Below are 21,876 nucleotides of genomic sequence, written 5' to 3'. Positions count from 1 at the left end.
TTATCACTCCCATCACTCCTGTGTTCCAATGGCCCTTTATCACTCCCATCACTCCCGTGTTCCAATGGCCCTTTATCACTCCCATCACTCCTGTGTTCCAATGGCCCTTTATCACTCCCATTACTCCTGTGTTCCAATGGCACGTTGTGTTCGCTGATCCAAGTTTACGTTTAAAAGGCTTGTTGGCTGTTAGGAAACCCTTTTGCAATTATGTTACAGTCAGCGATGTCCTTGTTTATCATGAAAAAGTGACCCCAAACTTTTGAGCGGTATATACAGAAAAATTTCTGTGCTCTTGATTTAAAAAAAACTAAAAAATACACAATAGCCAAAAAGTTGTGCAATATAATTGATAAGTTATGTAGATATATGGGTAAAATGAATATTTGACCTCTTGGAAAGCTGCTAATTATTATTATATTCTGCTAATGACTTCCCGGCAGGTATTTGACTACAGGTAGGGATGTATCCCTGGTTAGAATGGTTAACTAGCTCTGTGTATCTTTCTGGTGTGAATTAATAAGAAACTGTAATGTTCTGCATTTTTTTTTTTTTTTTGCCACGGCAACCGCAAGCAAAGTCATTATTCACCCAGCAGGTTCACACGAGGACATATATTACGCCGCTTCCACACAGCGTCACCTTTTTAAACTTTTGAAAGTTAGGGAAAGTGTAAGAGGCAAGGAAATGAAGCGGCCATTAAAAAGGGGCTCGATCTGCTAAGCTTGCTAGGACCATAACGATTAAAATAAGTATGAAGAGTGCTAGAAGCCCAGTTTATGGGTATGCCACGTTGGCACCAATCCTAAATTCCTGTTCTCAGGTTCTGTTTAAATGTTACATACCTGGGAACGCTCTGGGTTTAACCCGGAGTCTCCAAGTGAAGCTCTGCTTCCCCAGGTCTCTGGGTCATCTTCTTCTTTTCTAGGGAGGGGAGTGTTGTTTGGCTACGCCCCCTCCCCAACCATTCCCCTCCCACTCAAGACTGGCTAAGCCTGTGTGAGGCCTACATAGCAAGGGAGACCTGCCCTCTCTTGAGGAGAGCTCCGGGTAGCCTACCCATTAGGTTACCGCGACCCTTAAGGCTTATTTTATTTATTTGGGACATTATTTTATTATTTATTAGAATTTAGAATTCCCGGTTTATTCTTAAAGGCGTCAATCAAAAAAGAAATCAAAAATCGAAAAAGAGGAATCATTAGATCAGAGATGAATTGTCTTCTCCCATAAATCGAGGTGAAATTCTGTAATGAGGAACAAGCAATTCATACGTTATCGGAATCTACATACAAGGAAGACATAGCGCTCCTCGCGTCCAGACAACTCATCATCCAAACTTAGAGAAATCCTTTAAGGCAAAGGTGTAAACTCTTAATCAGTTTCCTGTGTCAGGTCTCATCTGAGCTGCTTTGTAATGAGTTCATTATAAAATTCCCAGGGCGAAACACGCGAAAGATCATCCGCGGATAAACTCCCTCTCTGAATCGTGACATTCAACAATACAGTGTCACTATATATATATAATATATACAATATATAATATAATATATATATATATATATATATATATATATATACATACTGTATATAAGGCAATCATGTACATCAGCAAACACAACGTGCCATTGGAACCCAGGAGTGATGGGAGTGATAAAGGGCCATTGGAACACATGAGTGATGGGAGTGATAAAGGGCCATTGGAACACAGGAGTGATGGGAGTGATAAAGGGCCATTGGAACACAGGAGTGATGGGAGTGATAAAGGGCCATTGGAACACAGGAGTGATGGGAGTGATAAAGGGCCATTGGAACACAGGAGTGATGGGAGTGATGTGTCATCGTCAATTCAGGGGCCCGGATTCCCACAAACCCACAACCCCACCACCTAAATAAAAGACACAAGATGCTGGGTAAAATTAGCCACAGAGTTAAGATGCATCCGCCAATAAAATTGTTAACACAATCCAGTCATCATCAGAATTACCACCAAACATAATACGGTACATATTTCCCCTTCTATTTCCAATAACACCCTGGCAATGCCCCCTCCCCAATAAATATAACACCACGATAACCCCAACAACATACCCAACCGGGAAAGAGTGGACCGAGATGCCCCTTTCGAGGTTATTCCACCCCCTACCTTACACTGACCAGCCCTGCCACCAGCATTACCAAATAAAAGGAGGGGTTAAAAAGAACTAATTTAATGTGAGAAGAGTAGTAAGTAGAAAAGCCTCCCAGCAGACGTGGTAGAGGGTAATACAGTGAGGGTATTAAACATGCACGGGATAGGCATACGGCTCTTGAATCTAAGACGAGACCAACGACTGATGAAGGTTCGAATCTTTATGGCAGGAAGATACATCTGTGGGTTAGTATAAAGAACAATGGAATCCAGCAGAGACATTCCAGCTGTTGCCATGGCGATAGCACCACTTAAGCCACTTTGCACCACATAACCCACCTAATATAATGATTATTCTAAAGTGCTATTTTCAATATCTTGTATTATAATACAAATTACGCTGCTATTTTTTGGCGTAGCGTTGTAACATATTGTGCGATACAAATAAACCATTTGTTTTGGTTAATGAAGGAAACTGCTGAAGTGATTAAAATGTAACGGCGCGCAGAAAGTCTTTCACGCGCTAACGATTAATGTAAAGAAAGCTTTTTTTTAAAGGCTGCCAGGTCCGCCTTAAAGGCGCAGTACCCCTTAAAACCACGTTAAATCCTGCTTTTTTGGGAATTGTGTTCATTCTTGTTCGGCCCGCCCCTCTCAGCTGTTAATTGCTTAATTTTGCACGGTAAAAAAACCCAAAGCATTTGCATTTTGAATGCAAATGGAAAATATACCCCCCGCCACTGAAACCATTCCATTTCTTTAATTATTATTATTTAATTATTTTTTTTTTGCTGACGCTAACGCTCAGGGAATGCGTCACCGACGCCATAGGTTTTCGGGAGAGACACAAAAGATTTTTTTCCTGCAGGTTTCCAGCAATGACGACTGTCAGGCGGTTAACCCGATCCACCCTGCTGTGTAAGTGAATAGATGTTACGAAGAGCGGAGGTGGCGATTTTTATCTCATCGGCGCTTGGCACAGTCAATCCAATCATCTGAATCACCGTGTCACCTCCACTGGAGGACATATCACGCCAGGATCGGCTAACACGGCTACACGCCTCTTGAAACACGCATGGCGATATAGTAAAAGCACATGGCGACAAAAGAAAACGGCGAGATACGTCAGCGCATCATAAAGAAAACACTAGAATAATGCATGTTAACATAATAAACCCAGAAGGGTTTTCCGAGGGAAACATGGATCCACTTTGAAGATCAGAGGGTTGAGAAGGCAATGAACATGTAAGATAATACCAGGTGGCGAAGGTAGATAACTGGTTGAGGGCTTCTGAAGTTGTGTCACCCCACACTCATAGATACATATACCGTGTATATGGTCATCATGGTCGTTATAATCGCCAGGTCATTATACTCATCTCTCCACCATCCCTTCCTTTATGTCGCTAACAACCTTGTAGGAACCTTGAGTCATGTAGGACTTCCATAGCAGTCAACCTCGTAATGGACTTTGTTGGCCGAATGACTGCCAAAGACAATGGATTCCCATCTCCACGCTGGAGAGCAACCTGAGACATTCATTAATTAAAGCTTTTTTTCAGATCTTATCAGACTGGGATTAAAAACTGATTCCGTTGGCCGTGTCTACCCACCTTGTCTTATTGAAAGTCAGGAAGCTGATTTAAAGACATAAAGGCTACCATTTGAAAAGGTAATTACACCGGCAATAGGGAGACCTTTCCATTACATTCATAGCTCGTCGAGGCCGGTAAAGTGAACTAGAATGATTTCCTTTTCGCCTTCCACATTAGGACTAAACAGATAAGGATTAATCGAATACGCTCTTTAAGCGAAGCATGAAAAGAGTTAGTGTACGGTTTGATAAGGGCTGGGAAATTGCCAAACTGGAGGAGATAGCGCACTGTAAAATCTCTCTCCCCCCCCCCCAGCGAGGGAGGCCGACCGGCCGCCTATGGAAAGCAATTTAATGAAATGTTAATCGTAATATGATCAGGTATTAATGCAACCACCTCTGGGGCGGTTTCGTGGTACCTCCTCCCTGATGCGATAACCATTTAAAAGAACTAAAAGTGGAAAAAAGGAAGATTTTAAGAATATGTCTTAAAAGAAATGAATTTTTTAACAGTTAATGTTCTTTAATTGTTATATGAAGGATTTTCAGTTTTTGTCGTTGGGTTATAATGCAAATGGCGTAAAACCATGAGGGCATCATGGTTGGGTGACCTCACTACATCACGCTACGGATTTTGTGAACTCTATACCTAGGTATCAACTATTACACATTTTTATGAAGTTCCCGAGGGCCTCTCTTTAGGAGAGTATCTCCCTCTTTGGGACCCAAAACCTTCTTTGCCGTGAGCCTATTTCCTCTGTTGATGTCCCTCTTTCCTCCCTTAATGCCCCTCTTTCCTCCCCATGCCCCTCTTTACTCAGAGCTCAGAATGTTTGCTGCGTATGAGGGTATCACAGGGTTCTACAGCCTTAAAAGCTCCAAAAACATGTATATAAAAAACAGAGAATGGGTTACATAAACAGCTAGCAAAAGGTAACAATGTAACAATAAAAAGGCCTGAAAAATGTCCATTCGTAGTCAAACCTCAAACCGCACACCCTAATGCAAAACAGTCCCTTTTTGGCCATTTTATACATTAAGAGTTAACGTTCTCACTCGAGTTGGCCATTCTAACTACATACAGAAGGCCACTGCAATTATCAATGGGCAACAAAGGCATCAGGAGCCCCCTACCCTAAAGAGAATATATGGGCCAGCATTGCACCTCTTATTAAAATGGAACATTACATTTAAATGTTACCTTTATGAATTAATTATAATGATAAAAAAATAAATATATATTTTCCTGCAAACTCCACCAATTTCTGCTTCAAGCGGGGGGGCAAAATAAGGAATTAACTGGCATGGGGAGTGGAAACAAAACAGACTTATTTTAAGACAGAAAGATTAAAGCAAATATATTTTGTAAAGTATTGGGTTACCGTGGTAACAGTACACATTAAAAAAACTAAAATATAATATGCCACTGCTTTTTTTTGAAAATGTGAATTCGTTTTGAAAGCAAGCTCACTAATCTGGCCAAGGTTTGTTCAGTTTTGGGATGAAACATTCTTTGCTACAAATGATAAAATACGAAGGGTGAGTCTCTATGGTACCTTTTTGGCGTCAACAATAAACAAGACCAGCCAATCACAGCTGGGAACTAAATAAGATGACCCTTTAATACCCCGCCACATTCTAATGTAGTAACTCCACCAGCCTGTACCTTCACAATAAAAAGCCTTTGAGTTGGGAGCCTAGATTTATTTATAATCTCCCATTCTAGATTTCTTCCATGGTTAATAGCCCCCAATCTACCCATTAAATACCCCCCCCAATACCCCAATTCGGGACTGCCGGTCACTCGGAAGTTCCTGCTTTCATGTTTTTGAGCCATAAGAGACAAGTAGCTGATATGTTTGATACATAAAAGGCTATTTATTAAAATTTGTCCATTAATGCCCTTTTTTTACACATGGCTGCTAGTGTTCACCGCAGCGACCAGGCAGAGATTATCAGACAGCAGAGGAGTTTATGGAAGCTCCCTGTGAGCACAGAGGAACGGAGAGGAATCGTCGTTTAGATCCGCTAATTGTACTGCAATCCCAATTAGCTCTGTGCGGCGCATGCTGAACGGCGCGGTGTTTGCTTTGCTTCGATTAGATGTAACATTCGCTATCGTCTTCACCAACCGTTAATCTGTTTGTTCTCAAACAATACTAAACACGTTGCCCAAAACACTAATCCATTTCTGGGAGTATCAAAGGAAAGGCGATCGCTCTGTGTTCTCCGAGGATGACCACTCCAATTTGTTAAAGATTTTAGCGCTGGATGGAAAATCTCAGCCCATTCATTCATTTACATTTAATTCACGCGGCTCACAACGTATTCCACAATGTCTATGTTAATGAACAGATTAGATCTTTTGTTATACGGAGTTTGTGACCAGAGAAGCCAGAAGGAAACCAAACATTCGGAGCTCCTTGAAAAGAGGGTCATAGGAAGTGGAATGGGGCATAGAAGGATCCCAAAGGGACTGTCCCTCTGAATCCGAGACATATGGGAAGTATGCGAAGATAAGGGATCCACAAAATCTAAGAAATGTAATGAAAAGCTATAGATTTATACAATAGCAGATTTTGCTACTGAAATAGACACAAAATTACATACAAAGTATTTGTGCTATCGGCCAAAATGATTTTTAGAGTGTGGTTTCTGGAACACATCATACTGATGGAATTAAACTAAAAACAGAACCACCAGAAAATCACCAGTCGTTCACTAATATTATTTGTCTACCGAGGAAAATGTGAAGAACCCGAGCGCATGGCCGGGGTATTGATCGTCTATACATCCGTCAATGGAGTTTAACTGGTTTGCCTTCTGACGGAGTGGAACGTAAACGCAGGGCAGGCAGGTCTAAAAGTGGCCTCCGGCGTGGCTCGAGAAAACAGAAAACAAGCATATTATGCGGTGTTTTAGGTTCCCAGAAATGCAGATTATAAGCGATGTTCAGTATTTTCCAGCCCGGCTACTTTTGTGTGTGCTGACAAACAGACCAGGGGTTATTAATAAGGGAAAGGGGTCTAACAAGAGGGGTTTCAAGGGGTGTGAGTGTTAAATGAGGAGAAAGCAGAATACAATCGTCAAGCAAGTAGGCTTGGAGTAGAAAGTCCATGATTCTCACCATGTGTATCCAACATCGTAGACACCGTAGTAAAAAGAAATCATCTTAAGAGGTAAATGTATCTCTATACAAACTGGGAAAAGGTGCCCATTACTGCAGAGTAGTAACCGGGAACGTTGTCAATGGGCCAACCATGAGAATCGTCAAATATATTCCATCACGCTGTCATGGTGGCAACCAAACGGCTCTAATAATGGCCGTTATGAAATTTTGACATGCCTGGAGGTAAAGATTTTCTGACTGAGGAAACCTGTATTCAAGCAGGAGTTTCAGATGGGATAGAGCAGGGAGAAAGGCATCAGTTATGATACCACTGTCTGAAAGGAGAACACGAAGGAGTCGGCTCCAGGTTTGAGGGGGATCTCAGAATTCCCAGAGCATTAATCTCATTGTGACTCATTTGGCTCCTGGGTCTAAAACGAGACCGGTAGAGTCAGGAGAAACAGACAGTCTAGATGTGTCAAGACTGTCTTACGTGACTGTCAATTTCTATGGAAGCCACCAAACCTGGTGTCACCAACACGGGGTGTCACAGGGTTCCTTATAAGAACAACGTCAGAGCTCTCCAGATACCCCTCTGCCATCACCGCCATCAATGAATCGGTTACCGTGGTTATCTTGCGCTCTCTTTAGCCCTAGATTCATGGAAAGCATTAATTTCTTGTATTTAGCCTTTAATTTTCATTCAATATTTCATACCCTAGAGTCCCGGAGACACATATACGATAAATATATCAACCGGAAACAGACATATAGAGATTCTCCTGCAGTAAAATCATTCATATTTACTTTCCCGATATCTAGACTGTTTCAGGGATCAGCTGCCACCACAAATGAACTCCAGATTTTCAATGCATTGGATTTTCTGCTTTCAGAAATAATAAGGGTTGGATTTTTTTGGGGCGTTTATACATTCAGAAGCAACTGAGTTTTACTGTAGGTTTTGTATTATTAAGTTAAATAAATGGCTTGGTTTGTAATTGATACCAAAGATCACGTAAATGGTCACATACTAAGGCACTGTGATAGGAAATTCATTTACATAATTACACAACACACCAAATTAATATTTATCACACATTCCATTGAAATGGGTAGCATTCTTCAGTTATTTGGCATTTTTGTTTTGGCGATACCTGATCAGTTTTAGGCTTTTATGTTTATTACGTTTTATTTCATGTTGTATGTGCAGCAGTTCAGTGCTCAGGTAAGCGTGTGTAACGGTATGACGGGTTTGGAATGGTGCATATCATATCTACCTGTTTTGTGGGGCTCATAAATGAACGTTTGATCTCCTGTAACATTCCCGGCGCTTTGCCTCTTGGTGTAAACATTTTCCTTCCAAACAGATACCCCAGCGCCGTTCTGCTTGGCATAGGGGCAAATGCCCCCTGTCTGTAACGTTACATTCGGCTCTCAGGCCAATGGATCTTCCATCCACTGGCTCCTATTAATAATATTTTGAAATCAATGGGATTAAAGTTCACCAACCGCAATGTTGGAGATGAGCTGTGTGATTGTTCTTTAACCCCTTAAGGACAATGGGCAGTCGGACAATGGGCAGTCCCTAAAACCATTGAAAACAATGCATTTTGAGCCTGTGTCATTAAGGGGTTAAATCCGCATGGTCGATGGGGTATTAATTCCTGGAGGTCGGAAACTGAGACGTACTTGAGGTGAAATAGACGGGTGCGAGAAACAGCGAATCAAAGGATAACTGTCCCTTTAAAGATAAATTCTAAAAGTTTATTAAACCCCCAGGTATTTTATCAATGTGATAATGTGGTACGGTACCCCCACCCATACTCAACATATGCATTAGCACATTCATTTACACACCTACACTAATACACATGTCCAAACACACACTCACACTAACACACACTTACACATACACATTCATACTAACTCCTAACTAACAACACTAATATGTCTCCATGTGCCTTATTAAAAAGTCGAGCTCACCTTTGTTAAATATTTCCAGTGTTGGTGGCACTATATAGAATAAATATAGTATAAGGTCTTGCTGACGACTTCCACGTTCCATAAAAAGTCAGTACGTTGTGATGTCATCAGGTGGAAAATAGCAGTTTCTACTACCGCCAAAAACGTGATGTTTGTAGAATTCCCACGCCAGCGTTTTTCAACTTAATGCCTCGGCCAGACGCGGATACCCCCCCCCTCTGTATATACATCATTCAGACGTAAAATTGCGTGAATATGAAAAGACTTTAAATTACGAATGCACACGCATATAAATTATGTATACAAATGATATGATTCTTAATGTGACTACTACATCAATTTTTCTTCGCAGCAGAGTGGACCGAGATGGATTACAATGATCTGCTGTAATGATTTATAATATAGATGTACATTATTCCTTCCGCATGATGTCTTACTACCCCTACGCCTGGATTTCCTTCCAAAGTTCAAATACTACAGGATCACCCTAAAAAAATATACATTTAAGATACAAAGAAAAATGAATTTGGGGATAAGAGCCGTGTTGAATTTCTATACACCGGAGCCCATTTCTGGTATCAATTGTTTGTTCTCAAGCGCTTCGTTAAGGTAATGAGCCGAGAAAGATGCAGAAAGGGTTAAGTTCCAGATATTTCCGTATAAATCTGTGTAACTAAACGACGTGGACAAGAGTCGTCAAGCATCGCCATTACACGGCTGCATCATATGGACAGCGTGTTCTTGACAATTTTTACCAAAAATACAAAATTCTCCTTTGTTACAATAAATACACGTTTTAATTATAGCTCAATGAAAGGCTTTTGAAAATATAAGAAACTGTATCAATATGGTTACACATCGGTCAGAAAATGCAGAAAGAATTAAAGGGCCACTAAAGCCATCACTTTAATGCATGGTGCCTTTACATTTTTATGGTGTCCCAACACACAGAGTCTTTATTTGGTGGAAGGTTTAATTAATTAATATATTAATGTCTGGGACTCTTAAGGTGCCCCTTTAAGAAAAGAAGACAGTCCCAGATAGTCTAATAGGGAAATGTGAAGCAGCGTGTGACTTAGATCGCTGCTCTCCAGCTATTCCGCGGGTGGCTAGTGACTCAAGCGCACAGTTATGATGTCATAACCTGGCGCCTGACTCCCTCGGGAGAGTTGCGGCTCCTCTTAGATGAAATATTACTTTTATGAAGGCTGGTTAGCTCCTTCATACTGTTACCTGGCCATAGAATTAGTATCGGAACAGTTTGGACCTAGATTGTTAGAAAGCATCCAACGGCATCTAGTAATGGCTGAGACGTTGGCATTGTTTGTAGAATTTGCCATTATTCTTTACAGTTCTGCCAAAGATTGTCACTGATCCGACTCCCGGCGTTGGCGGGCGGATCGCCGCTCGCGGACGTCGGGTTCTCGATCCCTTGGTTCCCGGTACCGGAGGACGGGCTACCGTCCACGGTAACCGGGAGTTCGAGATCCCTCCCCGGAGCTCCGTTGCCGGCACGGAACTCAAGGGATAGAGTCTGAGGTCCCCCCGGCCTCCATACTTACCTCCTCCTCTGGCGGCTACCGCAGGAACTCTGGGGGCGCGGCTATGCCGCGTGGGTGGCATCGGGGTGGTGACGGACGGCTGAGGGCTCGGCCGTGACGTCAGCTTGGAGGCGGGGTTTCAGGTTGGCGCCGGCTTTTAAAAGCCGGAAATCCGTTTCTCCTGCACCCTGTTGTGGTCCTAAACCTCGTATATTGCTGTACTCCAGATCTTCGTTGTTTTGACCCTCGGCCTGCCTGTTTACTCTTTTGGATTGCGTTTCTGTACCTCTGCTCGGTGACTTGTGTACCAGTTTGGCTCGTCTGACTACCCGCTCCGTGTCTCGACTCCTGGCTTGTGTGACTTCCAGCTCTGTGTACCAGTTTGGCTCGTCCGGAGATTCCTTCACCTGTTTACTCAGTACCTATATCTACCTGCCCGTACTAGGCCTCCTTACTGTTGGGATCCTCTAAGTCCTGGTTCTCTGTTACTTGGGGCTTCTCCCTTTGTATCAGGGGACTGGGCAGAATAACTCCTGTGGTAAGTGCCATTGTACGGGTAGTCCTGACATTGATACTGCTCTTCGATGATCCAAATTGCTCTATGACGAACTAAGGGGTTAATGCACCACGCGTGAAATATATTTATCATACGGGACTGCACTGTTTACCACCAATATTTTAGCGTCGGGGCATTAAGGTAGAGTGCGCTTATTTTGCTTCTAAAATGATCACCTGGAGGCTACCATCCATTCGATTCAAAAAGACCATTTACTGTACAGCAAAGTGACTCATAACCCCTCTTTAAGGTATGAATAAAACAATGCATACTAACGGCCATGGCAGCCCTGCAGAATGAATTTTTTATTAACCCCCGAGCACTGAAAAAAAAAAAAGGTCTGGTCAATTTAATAAGGGGGCAGGCGTAACAAAGTCATCAATTCCATAGATTGCTCCGTGTGACTCTTCCTCAAGGTCATGTGTGTTTCCTGCTCGTGTTTTAGAGAAAATTACTCTCGGGGAAGAAAAAAAGCCAACAACTAGAAAGAAAAAACTAAATAATCTCGATTATGTTTTCTTCCATGTCGGCATTTTTTTTGTAACATAAAGAATTAATTGTAGAATCTCATCAATAAAAGAGTGGGCATCTGGCTTTAACTGTCTGTGTGCCATAGGTGAATACTGTATTGTGCCTCACGTTAAAGGGTTAATAAATGGCCTTTTTTACCATAAGATGCTACTTGTAGCACGGTCGTCACGCTACGAAAGAACAGAATTTCACAGCAAGTAATAAATGTCTGACTCAAACTGTTCTTCTTTTCACCACCTACTGTGATGGCAAATAACCCTTTTAACCTTTACAGGGAGGTGAGCAACACACAAGGTAGGCGAATGCTCCTCCGGTCATCCAATAGTTAATTTGGGCTTATTCTAGTAGCAAAGCCTTAAACCCTATGGTTTCTTAGAAGAAAAGGTCTAAAACTAGATGGTCAGAGGTTTAGATGTAATGTAAGGAAGGTTGACTTTTACTGAGAAGGTGGTAGATAAGTGGAGCAGCCTCTCAGCAGATGTGGTAGAGGCTAATACAGTAAGGGAATTTCTAGGCATATGGCTCCTGAATCTAAGACGAGAACAACGGCTGGTTATGGTTTGAGTCTTTCCAGCAGGAGAAACGGGCAGACAAGACAGGGGCCGAACAGGGCCGATCTGCCGGCAGGTTCTATGTTTCTATATTTTAACCCAGTTGTCACACCATACTGTCACGTAGAGAACGCTGATACTCTGGTGTAATAAACAGCTGATACAAGTTGGCCTCTTGGTTATTGCCTAAAGCCCACGGCCATGCAAATGCCCTGGAAGGCTATATGTGCTATTATAACATGAGCGTGCGCGTAAGGAGGCCGCAGAACCAGACAAAGCACCCAGCCTGCGGCCCGATCTGTGTGAAAGATGTCTATTAGGGCAATTTATGCTAATAAAATCCAACGGCATAAATCTCATCCTTCCAGTTCAGAAGGAAATGCGGGAATATTAACGGGTAACGGCAATGTGTTTACTGCAGCTGTGGATAATCAAAACTTCAATTACATCTGCAAATATGCCGTATATCAAATAGTATTAAAATATCATTAACATTTACCGTTCTGCCTCCACGTCTCTACACCGGGGTATTACTGCAGGAGTGTAAGGGGCCAAATAAAAAAAAACCCTATGTCAACAAGCGTCAGCCTGGCTGTGACCCCTCTGTGTTAGCACAAGATTCCCCTCCACGTTATAGCCGCTGGGTTGTAACACAAGTGTTTGTATTGTGTGCACGCCGGTAGAGATGATACTCGCCACTATGCTCAACAATGAACACAGGGTAGACTGGTTCGTCTGCAGAGCTCGCAATCTATCAAATAAAATCCACGTATCGTATTAAGATATCCGGCAACATTAAGCAAATACAAATAAAAATATATCATCATATGTGTGTATATATATAGACAGATATTGTGTATACACACACATATATATATGATAGATAGATAGACAGATAGATAGATAGATAGATAGATGATAGATAGATGATAGATAGATAAATTGATTGATAGACTAGAAAATAAAACTATAAAGAGTAACATTTTAGAGATGCAAATGCTTAGGTCCATCAAAAATTGCAGCTATACCTTCAACTTATTCTGAAGAGCTTACAATCTAAAAGAATGGATATTGCCATGTATCTGGAAATGTAACAAATGCAAACATATAAATACATCACACCAGAAGAAAGCCTGTATTTATAAACATGTAACAATCATGTGTGTTGATTGAAATAAACATTGCCTTTGCAGTATAGAGTGGAACCTCTGAGACCTGCTGCCCACATCCAGCCCCCCCCCCTCCAGCTTTCTAAAATGCAGATCTCCCATCTCCTTGTGTAATATCACTTGGTTATATAACCCCCTCATCTAAGGTCATTTCCAAAGCATTTTCTTTTGCCTGGTATGTTTTTTCACAGCTGCATGATCACCCAAGTCATTTCTCATCAATAATCACACAAGGAACTGCATGCTGACAAGAGGTGTAATCAGCACTGCACTGACCCCCAGCACTGCAGAGGTTAATTCTTCATCTGAGCAGAACATTCATACACACACATAAAAAATAAATAAAAAATCAACATTTGATATTTAAGCTAAAAAATAGAATTCTAACTTTTATTTTTTGACAGGTGGTATTTCTTGCTCTGAAGGGGTTAATCGTTTCAGAGCCATAGGGGTATAGACTCGGAGGTCCTAGTACTCCAGCAGGTAGGGTGATGTCTGGATGGGTTAAGATGCAGCAAATGCTAGGATGCTCCCTCCAGCAAAATAAAACCAGTGGGAGCCAACTGGCTGGGAGTGGGAACTCTGGATGACACACAGGTGATCTGGAGTGTAAATAAAAGGTGTTGGGGGGCAAATGCCACTTACCCCAGGGATGCTGCACCTAGCCCCCTTGTCCTAGAGAGGTGCTGTGCAGGAAGTTTGGTGCACTGGGGGGCTGCATGCTGGCTCCTGCTGCCTGCTGCCCGGAGGTGAGACCCTTAAGTGCATGCTGGTGACATGAGTGTCCTTGCTGGATTGTCTCCTTTGCTTCAGTGTGTGGGGGCTTCCAATTTCCCTCTTCTGCTGGGATCCAGCCCCCTGCCTTGCTACTGCAGGTGTGTGAGTGTGAATGCTGCAGCCTCCTTCTCTCTCTCCCTGGATCCCTCCTTCTCTCTCCTTTATTCCTTTCCCCCTCTTCTTCCTACTCCTTCCCTCCCTCTCTCCCTATTGCTACCTCTTCCCATCTCCGGTTTATTTGATCAGTTCCCTCTCTCTTTCACTCGCATTCTGTGTGTGTATTATTCCCTCTGTGTTTGTACATCATCCCTGTCTCTCTTTCCTCTCCACCTCTCTATCTCTCCGAATTCTCTCTGCATTCTCTGTGCCATACATTCTCACTGCCTCTGCATTCTCTATTTAGTGCCTGTACATTCTATATGGTAACCCTACATTCTATGTCATGTGTTTGTGGATACTCTGTGTCCCTGCATTCTGTCCACCTCTGCATTCTGTCTCTGAGGTCACATTCTACCTCTGCATTCCCCCTCTCTCACTCTGTGTCTCTTCATTCTAATTCTGCATTGAATTCCATTTCTCCTCTACATTCTAGAATTCTATCTCATCTCTCCCATCCCTTCCATTTCCCCATCCTCTTGAATCTGACCCATCAAGATTGCTTTCTTTCCGCTAGTTTAATGCATTCTATTACTTTCCTTCCCCTCAACCTATTTTCTGAACAATTTCCACACAATGTGGATCCCCCTTTCTGGGTGTTTGAACTCTCAGATCCCATTCCTCATTCTCCCCCACATTCTCCCCCACCTGGACCTTCTTTCCTCATAGCTTCTTCACCCTTTATCATCTGCCCTACCTTAATATCTGCCTACAGCTTATTCTGCCCCATCACTTTTATCCACTCCCATCCAATTATTTGAATTCACCTAGTATTAACCTTATTTTTATCATCTGCTGCCTCCTAATGATCATCAATATTCTTCTCCATCCTCATCATCCATCAGATACAAAGATACCATTTGCCTTTTTAGATTTTCTGTAGCCAGGTTAAACAGTTCATCTGTTAGATGCACACCCTTCCTACAAGCCGCTTTAACCCATGTCCCCTTTTGCCCTTGCCCTACCCAGGACTTGGGTGAACTTAGACCCCTTTGATTTACTCTTCATTTTTAATGCCTGTGGGGTGGAGATAGCGTTGATGTCCAGGAGGCGGTAAGTATGGGAATTCATTCTAGGGGTTAAGAACTTATACAGCAAATAGATCTTCAAATTAGTTTCTTTCTGGTGTCAAGTGTGAAAAATCACCGACTCCACACCCCTTCGCTGACATTTTACATTTCCCAAATATTAAAGAATCTAATCAGGTATGAAATGTATTTGTGATGCCCCCTGTGGCAAGATATGGAATTGCAGCTAAAACAAAGATTCTTCATGCCAGAGCACCCAGCTTCAGTTAACCCCTTGTCAGTTTTGGTGTGGAATGGGGAGTTTTACTACCGGACAAATAACAGAATAACTCCAGTATCAGGTGCAACGTTCCAGGGTAATATAACCTACCTTGCCCTATGCGCTTTATGCAAGGCGTATATCAGTGGTATCACCCAATTAACTGGAAATCCATTTTCATTATCCTGGTGCACATGACTTGGTAATTTCTCCAGGCCACATGAGGCCAAAATGAATAGGCTGCTGAACAGATCAAAGATTGGGGATCTCAGACTCGTAGAGCGAAACAAAAAGAACAAGAACTGGAAGAGTCACTGGTGTTAACCCTTTAAGTAGCAGAGGGTAGGCACAGGAGTCACATGAAGGTTTAATGCTGGCGATTCAGTTACAATAAGTACCAAATCTAGATATTGAACCCTAATCTGGAATTGGTGGATTTAGAAATTGGGGTCAATTCAGAGAATGTCATTTGTGTTATTAAGGTTTTTCTACGTAACTGAGAAGGTAGTAGATAAATGAAACAACTCACAGCAGACGTGGTAGAGGATAAAACATTGATGGACTCGAAACATGCATGGGATAGGGATATGGCTTCTGAATCTAAGACGGGACCAATGACTGATTAAGGTTTGAGTCTTTACAGCAGGAGAAACAGGCAGACTAGACGGGGGCCGAATGGGGCCGATCTGCTGGCAAATGCTATACTTCTATGTATGAGCTTATGGTTGTTATTGATGAGGAATCCATATGGGATCAGGCACTTGCGACAATACCAAGCATTCAATATGTTGTGGCTGTTATCTGCCTATTACTGGAGCCTTCGATTAACCAACACATCGTGTCAGGTCTTCCTCATTAACTGTCATTCGACATCACTTAATGGCTTACAGCTGCCTTCAACCGCAAGCCACCAGCCGAAAGGAGGATTATCCCCGTACAAGAAACCTTCTTCCTGAAAACGGACCATTTCTAACTTATCCGGAACTGGCTGAGCCAGACATGATCACTAACATCCCCCGAGATTGGGGTGACCACTTAGAAAACACTTTCCAATGTTCTAGAATGTTTGCTCATGGAACTCAAGTAGTCAAATCGCCAGCAAACGAATGACTAAGAAGTCCTACTCACGTACATTTTTCACGCGCATGCATTAAATTGTGAGACAGGGAATGTTATGGGAGTGCGTAGACCGCCCAGTGGCCAGATTTCTCATTTTTCTGTGTGCCACCAGAATACTGATTTTAGTGAAATCTTTTATCTAGGAGAAAATCTAGATGCTTTCATGTAGAAACCACAGTTTATCTTCATATATTATATTATATATTTTTTTTGTTTTGTTTTTTTGTAAATATAAAAGAAAAGAAACTGTTACTGTTAATAATTTCCTTTGTCTAAGGAATATGAAAGATTCTCTACGGAATTTATCTGGGGCCTAGGCGGTTCTAGAAAAATCAGTGCATTGATGACAGGCCACCAAAATGCGAGACACTTGGCAAATATAAAAATCCGACGTCACCGCTGAAATGCGCCAGGAGTCTCTGAAACGAATGGTTTTGAAACACACCAAACCGATCTTAAATCGTTTCCCTAAACCGTTAGTCTCGGAGCGTATCCCGAGACATTCTTTTTTGCAGAAAACCCTAGTTTAAGATGAAATAGGATCAGAAAAAAAGGATTATTCTTAAGCTAGTAAAGAAAGGGTTAATGTGTGTCTTCTCTTTGGATCCTTGCTTGCTTTCTTGTCTCCATGCAACTTCATGCTCCCTGTTAGCCAAAGTCCCAGGGGATTCTGGGAAATGCATTAATTAGCCGAACAACGGCAATGGTGGAAGAAGAAGCCGAAAAATGATTATATTGTGATTATAAAATATTTATCTATTTTAACATTCGCTACTTTTAATTTTTATTCTTTTCACCAATTATTCCGATTACATAATCTTTCAATATATAATATTTAATACCATGTGAGTTTTTTTTTTTTTTCTTTTTCCGTGCATCGATGGCTCTTCCCAAACGACATCAAACATAAGCAGAGAATAATGACAATTAACGAAATTAGCTTTTCTGGAAGGGGAGAATGGATTTTTTTATACAGCCGTGCGGTGAATATTTTTGCATTCCAGCAGTTAAAAACACAACGTGTAAAAAAACCCAAAAAACAACCACTTTTTCTTGCCAAAAAACTTCCAATTAAGTCGTATTACGAGCCGTGGGAGAGGATGGTTTCAGCTTCGTAAAAACCAATACCTCTCCTGCGTGATCTGGATTCGAGCCGACGGAGATCGATCTCCGGAAAGGGCCGTCCTCAAGTGGCCGCCGGAATTCCCTTATCCAAAATTTGGAGTCAAGCTCTAAATTGAGACATTTAGCTTTGTTATTCACAGTATGTTCACAGATTTTATTTGATTATACATCGAATAGCGGAGTCGTTTACCCAATCGGACTCATGATCTTTCTAGAAAATAACCCAAAGAAAACCCAAGAATAGTTAGATTGTAGATAGGTCAGGCCAAATCAGAGCATAGCGAATAGTCCACATAGAAGCCTGTTGCTAAACCCCATGTTTTGGCTACCATGTTCAGGCCCAGACTTGCCATCTGGCACACCGGCGAATGCCCAGTGGGCTGCTGGATGATGCTTCATACTTTGCTCCAGTGGCAGATCGGGTGCTGCAGTGCGTGGCTACAAGCTGGATTTTCCTAGCCGCACGTCACATGACCGTTCGAATGTAACGTGTTGCATCTTGTATCGAGTTGTTGGCTGCACTTGGCGGCTGCTGGCCTTAAAGTACCAGGACTACCTTGTCATCCCCTAAACATGTCCATCCCTGGGAACTTTCTGGCTCCGGCTACCAGGAGTCCCCCCCTTTGCGGGAGTAGGAGGTCCTGCTCATGTCAGCAGGCAGTACCGCCGTCGTCAGTGGGCGGTCTCTCCGTCGTCAGTGGGCGGTCTTGCCGTCGTCAGTGGGCGGTCTCGCCGACATCACAGAACACATGCTACTTTAATGAGGAAAAGGGTGGGAAGCGAGGCGCGCCACATCGACATTCCCACGACCAGGAGTCCCCACTCAATGACCTGGAGACCCCGAGAAGCGACGCTTCACCCTGAGTCTCCGGGCAAAACCCTGAGAGTTCCCAGGCGTGACCACGTCCCTTTTTTAAAGAATATAAAAACGCCTCTATGCAGCAAAACAGGTGGTTCTAAGTTCTTAGTGGCCCTCAGTAATAAAATATTTAGGGGCTCCATCTTAAGTATTTTTGATGAAAGTGAACAAGTATTCATAAATAAAGACACTTTTTTTGATCACAAGTTTGTTAGTGACCAGGACAGTATCTGACGCACGTAGCAGAGGGAGAGAACGGCAGACATCGGGGTGAGAAGGGTCAGCTCTTGGGCTCTGATCAACTCAATAAACCAATAATGAATTGTCTTTTTTTTTTGATAAACGTTCTCTTTTAACTCCCTGCCAGGCATCCGTTAAACTGTTGATCACCTGTAATGGAGCTTTTGTTTACAGGCAATAAAACCGCGCATTAATGTTTTGACATCAAACCACACGGAGCTGCGTGATTAACCACCACCCAAAAGGGCATGAAAATTCCTTTTAATAATATGTTTTGTGAAGTGATAATTAAATCATACGGCACTTTTGCTGCTATTGTGAGTTCTGTTTTTGCATCGCAACGTGGCTTTTGTTTCATTGTGTTTCTCGACTCCATGGTCCATGCCGTTTTCTGCTTTGATCCGTGTCCTCGCTTTGCCCTGTTTCAGGTAATACAAGGGGCCTGATGAAATAGGGGCTTGCTATTGGTGGAGCACAGTAATGTAAGGTAGTTTGTCTTTACTGAGAGGGTGGTAGATAAATGGAGCAGCTTCCCAGTAGAAGTGGTAGAGGCTAGAGGTAATTTAAACATGCATGGGATAGGCGTATGGCCCAGATCAGAAATTCTACACATTTAGTTTAGTTTTCCCTTTTTTTGTTTTATTTGACACTCCTAACCAGTGACTTATTTACGTTTGGCGAGCCAGCCATGGCCGTCCTTACTTCTGAGCACTGGGATACGACGTTATATCCTGGCGGGTGGAAACGAACTATGGAGGGCTGTGCCGTCACGGCTGGTCGGGGAGATCAGTGATCTCCCTTTTTACTGGCCCATTGAACGGAGGCCCTACAGGGATCCTGATGAACCAAGAAGGTGATTGGCTCCTTGTTATGCAGCCCACCTGGACCTTCGCCCTCGGCCTATGCCTAGTCGACACATTCTGGAATATACCGCTGTTGGGTCATCAATAATTATGAATAAATGATGTCAAGAATCCCCTTACGTTACCTACAGCGAGGCTACAGACATCCCCGGCTACTCACACAAACAAAACGTTGAATTTGACACGATGATAATGAAGCTTTTAAGCTCCGCATATTCCCTTTTGGCAACTTGATAAATGACTTTAACGCCTTTATGCTAAACAGGTGAATATTTTTTTAAATATACTGAGAAACCGGTTTTATGCCAGCTTTTCTTTAAAAAAAAAAAAAGAGATACGCTAAAAAAAAGAATAAAATAAGTTAAAATAACTTACAGAAAGCCGGCAGTAACATTCGGTAACAAAGTAAATATTGGATGTTTGTAATACATTAGTCTGTTTAACGACGGATGTGTTGACTTGTAAAGAAGGAAAAGGCCGAATGCGGTAACTTGTTGATAGAATGATTCGAGTCATCAATTTACCGGGCAGCGATTCAAAAAAGACACCACGAGGCAGCGGCGCAGGGGAGATTTCAGATGCACAACACAGGAAAATTAGGCTCCACGGCAAATACATCACAGGAGAAGACAGCATGTGAACCGCTGGAACATGCATGATTCATGCGGCGCGTTTTATGAAGTTTGCCGGTTGCCAAATGAATGCCATTAAAGATTTAGACTTGCCGACGGGTGCTAAATACATCTTACAGTGGATCTGGCACGCTGCCGAATCCTACCCTTTATAAAACAGCACTGCAAATAAACCAATCCGATGTGTTTACAGATTATAAGAATTAATAAATATGTATTAAAACATTTATTGTCTGATACCGTGGGAACAGCCCTCTTAACTCCCTGTTTTGTATGAACTCTTGTGGTTTTGCTCGGAGTCTCCGCGGGACGTGCCACTTCTCTGGGTCTCCGGGTAACTAATGGGAAACTCCGGGTTGGGCGAGCGGGGTTGCGGCACGCCCCACTCCCTGCCCACTTCCCCGCCCACCAGTCATCAGGACTGCCCACAACATCAGCGGGACTGCCTGTCAGCGTCAGCGGGAACACCCGCCAAGGTCATTGAGACCCACATCCCGCAAGAGGGACTCAGGGTGGCCGCAAGCGGTCAAGTTACCCTCCTGTTCTATCTTGATATATATGTAACTCATTTGCTCCACTCTTCTTCTTTAGTTAACTTAGTTGTTGTTTTTTGTAATCTGTGAATTCCTATTCTCTGAACCCAAAGTCGTTCACCAACCAAATCCTTTGTAATTTCCAGCGTTAATCTTCCTTTCTCTTACTTCATGCAGACAATGTTTCATGACTGCAAGAACAGAGACTTCTTGAGTTCTCCTTGACCTCATTGCTGTGCTGAGTTTCTCAAAGTTCACTTCATATAAGCACCGAGGTTCAGTAGGACATAAAAATGACTAATACAGGGTTCTACTAAAGCAGAAGACTGTTGTTTCATCTCCTCAACTTTACTATGCATTATGAAGGACCAGCCCCGGCGGGTTTCTCCTTCAGGAAAGGTTGAGGTGGCCACGTATAATGTACAGTTAAAAAGGAGAGGAGTCTTTTAAGAAATCTCTCTGATTTAATAAATAAGGCAAACTTCCTGAGACTAGGCCTTTTATAACACACCTTGAAACAAATACTGAATAATTCTCCTGTAGAACCTTGACATAGAACCTGATTGTTCTCCGAAATGCTCGATGTAGCCAGACAACGGAAGAGTGGATTCAGTTCCAACAATTACAGGTTCCCAACGTTCTCAACGTCAAGAGGCTACCCACAGCTTCTCGACAGCACCTTCCCTTTATCATCATGGAAAATCGTACCAAATAGGAATAAATGACGCATGGATAAAGCATGACGAGATGAACCAGCTGCGCTCCGTGCATTCCCACTAAATGCTTTAGGTTATTTGTACGCCGTCTTCATTAGATCCTTCGACTGGCCTACCAAGCTTCATAAACTGCGGCTGAAGCTAAGAGAAAAGCTCTTTACCCCCAGGCAGAAATCCCACTGAGGTTAGGAGTTTGGTAATTAGGGGACAATAATACGCAAATAGTTTGTGTCGGCCCGGAGTACAACGAGAGAGATAAAGACAGTGATACATACGTGCCTGTAGACCGCTCTCAGACTTATCATTCCCTGGTGTTTGGGATATGAGGGCAAACCATTATATTTTTAGGTATGGGTGATGCCTCTGGATAATATGGAGTTTGCATTTAACATCTTCTCCACTAGCAA

The 21,876-nt window shown here is 42.6% G+C and overlaps 1 protein-coding gene across 1 annotated transcript in view; it reads right to left on the bottom strand.

Annotated features, from left to right (window-relative positions):
• The window catches only part of LOC128500326 (G-protein coupled receptor 22-like), a 62,869-nt gene extending 48,805 nt beyond the window's left edge, over positions 1 to 14,064 (bottom strand). Inside the window, exon 1 of the mRNA XM_053469441.1 lies at positions 13,808 to 14,064. The gene's annotated coding sequence lies outside the window, so the exon portion shown is untranslated. The remainder of the gene's footprint in view (positions 1 to 13,807) is intronic.
• Positions 14,065 to 21,876: the final 7,812 nt, after the last annotated feature.

Source organism: Spea bombifrons, chromosome 6, assembly GCF_027358695.1.
Source record: "Spea bombifrons isolate aSpeBom1 chromosome 6, aSpeBom1.2.pri, whole genome shotgun sequence".
In the NCBI taxonomy this organism is placed as follows: Eukaryota; Metazoa; Chordata; class Amphibia; order Anura; family Pelobatidae; genus Spea; species Spea bombifrons.
Note: the sequence above shows the minus strand (reverse complement) of the source record. Positions and strands in the feature narration are given on the sequence as shown.